Raw genomic sequence first — 5,175 nt, forward strand, 5'->3', positions numbered from 1 at the left:
AATAGAATAAGAGCAAACAATAAAGCTGATCAGCAAATTGTCCATGATTTCTAATGAAAAATGTCCTAGCTCAGGAGTTTACACGAGAGTCAGAGGACAAAAAAAAACAATTCCTACAACTTTTCCAATGCTTCCTCCGGCAAATGCAAGCTGTGGAATCTAATAGCAAGATCATTTGCATGAAAATTCTCAAAGAATAAAGGATTTTTATACAACATCTATTAAACTGGAACTATTGTAAATACTTTTATAAACAGCTTGTAAACGAAGATGTTACTGTATGTTATACTCACACACATAAGCACACACACAGAGTGCACAATACAAACATAATCTGCCAACATATTAAACTAAATCAGAAGGTGATATTCCCTCCTCACTGATAATATCCATCTTTCATGCAAGTTAGTGAGTCAAGAACAAGCATGGAAGTAAACTTACATGTAAGTTACAAGTAGAAACTTCATTGGCAATTTCAATATACACGTTGCATGGGAAATGGAGGTGGTTTGTCCCTCTTTTCTGAAGCAGTCAGGAGCAGGGAGCTATAAACCTTCATCAGTTGGAACCAGATGATCTTAAGGTCCTTTCCAAACCTAACTATTCTATGATTTTATTTCAGTGACATTTTTAGACAGCTTATTTCATCAGTAGCTGGAACCATCAGTAAGCAATACACTGCTGCAGGCTTCATTGTATACAACTGGGTAAGAATGTAGAAAAATAGCAGAACAGCACCTTACAAATAGCAGGCATTTTCTGGGGTCTTTGGAGGCGCTTGGGCAATTGTTGGGTAAAATGCAACATCACTCCACTCATTATCTCCTCTGCTTTTCTAACCAGAAGTGGACTCGTGTTTATGCTTTTCTTCAGTTTCTCTTCCACATTCTGCTGCCAAATAGCCTCACCTTCATCCTGGCACTTCCCAGTCTCTCAAGATATTTGCAACAGAGGGTTAAACTGCACCATTACATGTGAGAGGAAGGACTGATAAGAGTACAACAACCCTTCCTCCCTGTGGGCTCCAGAACAGCAGTCACAACTGAGCCTTGTGATCTGGGGCAGTGGGGACAGAAACGACTTGCTTGCTAAACCCAAAAAAGGTGTAGCCATGATCTGCCAGGCACCAGCCTTTTAAAGAGCCTGAGTACAAACAGATATTCACTTCCTTATGGACTCTTCCAAAAAGAAAATAGAACTAAAAAGAAAAACGTACATACAGGTTGAATTTCAGGCCCTACTGTACACTGCTTCTCTGTTTCTGATGTGCAGCTCCGTGTAAAGAGGGACTAGCACATGCATGCAGGGTGCTGATGGCAGTACACTGGAAGAATAGCAAAATCAAGAAAGGACAAGGTTGTGTGCAGGACATGTGCTCCCACTAACAGAAATGTGGAGTAGGGTACAGCAGATCACCTCAGTGGTTTGCTGAACCATTTCCCAAAGCGGTGCTAGTGCTGGGCATTAAAAGCCAAGACACTTGAGCAGGAAGGACTCAAAGCTGCCCACCAGGTGGGTCACTCTGCTGTATGCCATCCTTCGGTTTAGCTATGGTTTCTTCAAAGCTCTCTGTCTAAGAAATGGAGGGTGCTGTTGCTCTCCTACCTAGCAGTGACATGATGAAGCTGTTCCTCACGTGCAAAGAGTTCTAGCACACAGTGTACTAAATGCCATGGCTGCTGAGCTGTGCACTATTTCTGAGTATTTACAGCTGAATTAACACTTCAGCTGCTTACTTTTAAGGTGGGGAAAGGACTGCACTTTCTCTTAATCTTCTCCAGTAAAGGCTGCTGTCAGATTCTTTATGGCAATAATGCTCTTCATGGCTCTGTTAAGCTCAATTGCAGGGTCCCTGTTTATCCAGATACTTTTTTTCAGCAACAGAAAGCCGCCAATAGTTAATTCTTTAGATATTCTATAAAGACGATCTTTCATAAAGATCTTGACATCAGTCTACTCACTTCCTAACTTCTCTGTTTCTCACAGGTCTGTCTGACTTTATTCTGCTGTTTTCTTATATTTGGAAGCAGCAACAGCCAGAACAAATGAACATCTCAAAGAGTAAAACTTTCACTACTGGAAAAACATCCTGTTTCATCACCATCCTTTCCTTGGATACATTAGCATCTATGGCCAAAAATGAGCTTATCCATCAGGTCTTCTGCCCTCTGTGTTCCTTCATGTGTAGAGCAAGGACAGAATTTATTCCTAAATTGGCTACCTTTTTCCTTCCTGAGCCCCTTCCCACATTAGCTGCAGCAGCTCCTGCTGTAGGAAGTTGAGCACATTATCCTTCTGGGGTCATTGCCCGAAGCTGCCTCTGGCTCTGTGAACTAGGGCTATGTCACTTGTGTCACTTGTTCTGGTTGTCTTTGGAAAGAGAGTAAAAATATTTTCCTTATTACCCAGCTGCTTGTGGATCTGTGCCATAGCATAACCCTCTAGAGCTCTGACATGAGCTCCTTCAGTTCACGCTCACCCCCGTCTTACAGCTGTGCCTCTCCTTAGAGATGACTTGAGATCTTCCCCTCCAAGCGACTGAGTCTTGCCTTTAGTCCTTTCTTCTCTTAGCAAATAGCTGATATCTAATTGGCTGTTTTCTGACTTTTTCTGAATCTGAAAATTAGGGAAATTAAGTCTGTGTGAGTTATTCAGGAAGGTGTGACCCGTGTTCTGACACTGTTTGCAATTTCTTGTCAGGGTTTTTTTTCTGAGCTTACAGTAAACCTGATTTCAAGGGTCAACTTCTATTTAAAAAGCCTCCCACTGTTGTTTATATTTTAACCACTGTGCTAACTAATGTACCCAGACTCTGAAATAAGGTCTGATAAACTTCCACCTATGGTAGGCCTCATAGTGGTCAAATAAATGAGAACAAACACCACAAGTCCAGAACTGTGGAAGGATTTAGACACTGTGTGGATCTATGAGGGAAAAGAGGAAAGAAGGAAAGGTATGGAAGGAGACCGATATATCAACAGCTTGCAAGAGATTCTTTCAAACATGATGCCTTGAGAGATCACATCCTTGTCACAAGACATCAGTGAGAAGTGCTAGTCTGGCAGATTAAAGAAATTTCCCCTTTTTTGACATTTTCTTGTGGAAAACTTATAGAATGACATTTTTGTACCAGGAACAATTTCTGACAATATCCCTTTGATATTGCCTTTGAAAGAAAAGCCTATACAAGTTTTTTTTCCTTTCCTCAGAAATAAATCAGAAGCATCCACACTGCAGTAGATTCATCTTAATCAGGTTCAAGGCAATGAGACTGAGGGAAGAACCAGACCCAAGCCTAAAAATGGCAACCGCTATAGACCTGAAGGAGTATATGTGGATCTTTAACATGAGGAAAACTTGCAAAAAAGTGCAGCTAAAACTCAAGGCTTTTCAAACCTTGCACATGCAGCAGAAACAGTCGCATGTAAAACACATATGCAGCTTTTTCTTAGACTTTAACCACCAGATGTGTACCATAATGCTAACCCAGAGAATACCTCAATGGAAATGGGGGATGTAGAAGGGTGGGGAAGGTGCCAGTCGTGCTGGGGAGGGCAGGGATGTGCAGAAAACAAATTTTGCATTGGGATAAGTAAAAAAACACTATCTGATAATATTTGATGGGAAGGAGGCATGGGGATTGGCAAGCAGATGCTGGTGTGGCTGGGGACAAAGCAGTAGCCAGGGAGTCACGTGGTGTGGAACAGGAGAGAAGGAACCCACGATCTGGAGTGAGAATTAAAAATGGGTTTAAGATTGTTAAAAACATGTGGGGCTAAGCCCGACTTGAGTACATCTCTGAAGCCTGCTTGCTAGTGAAGCCTATTTTGTATTCTGCTCCTTCATGTTTTCTTTCCTACCTAACAAGTAATTCTTCCTAAAACCCGATAAACCAAATCCCACATATAATTGCACAGTATCCAATCCCTTCTCCCTGTCACCCTTCAAGTGTTCCCATGAGGTGTGTCCAGCTCCCATAAGCTCCTCCCTGGGGCCCATTTGCTTTGTTTCCCTGGCCTAACATTAGTGGTCTTCCAAGTCTCCACAGATATCCTTTGCCTTGCTGTTGTTCACAAGTGCATTAAAACAGCTTCAAGCACAGAAGACAACCAGATAACATGGTATTAATAGAGAAAAATAGCAGGGCTATAAACAGGATCAACTCTAGATTTTTCACCTAACTGCTAATATAGCAGCTAATATATATATTGTATATATATGTTATATAGAATAATATATATCATATAATAGTATGATAGCAGCTAATCTGGTTTCATATTAGAATGGCTCTCTCAGCTATTTACCCCTGCACCCTTAGCTTTATCTCAAGCCCTCAGCTGCAGAAGACTGAGCTTCATGACCCAGCAGCACCCATTCAAACCTGTTTTCCTCATCCAATATTCAGCCCCCTCCTGCCTCTGGTGAGTCACCAGCACATTTAATACAACAAGTTGCTTTGAAGAAACACCAATGACCTAACATGCAAAAGAAGCCATGAAATGGTGCTGCAGTGCAACTTTCCAAAGCAAAGGCCACTTGGGAAATGCAGAGTGAGCTGATGTTGAAATCATGATAACACATGGATGAGCAAAGTCTGACACCCTCCCTGGATGGGTCTGTGCATGCAGTATGAGGTTAAATGTGTGGTAAAGGAAGAACATGAAATAGCTATCTGTAGGTCTTAAGTCTGAAGTTGAACTAAAATTAACTCTAAGTCTTACTCCCAAATAGAAAAATAAAAAGAAAAGCTTAGGTCAAGGAAATGTAGGAAAGAAGGAATTATTTAATAAAAAAAGTAAAATTAAACTATTTTACAGAGTTAATATTATCAAGATCTGATAATTGTGCTTACCCTGAGTTTAAATGGAAGTTGGTGCCTACAGTACCAATAGAGGCATTATTGGCTGAAATTACCATTGGGAGCATAGTGCCAGGAGAAATTCAAATTCTGCCGAGGTCCATGATTTCCTATACTTCCCAACAAAATTATTCTATTCTTTAGCAAAGAAAGGCCTAACCATTTGAGAGCAAAAATGCCTCACAAAACAAGAGAGTGCCTTCACATTTCCCACTATCCAGTACAAATGATTGAGTCTGATTTGGTAATCCATCCAATTCAAGGTTGTTTGAATGGCCACACTACGGTAAAGGGGGTCACAGCATGGGAGAATGATT

The sequence above is a fragment of the Pezoporus occidentalis genome, unplaced genomic scaffold (assembly GCF_034315485.1).
Source record: "Pezoporus occidentalis ecotype Australia unplaced genomic scaffold, CSIRO_AGI_Poc_V1 ctg7, whole genome shotgun sequence".
NCBI classification, from domain to species: Eukaryota; Metazoa; Chordata; class Aves; order Psittaciformes; family Psittacidae; genus Pezoporus; species Pezoporus occidentalis.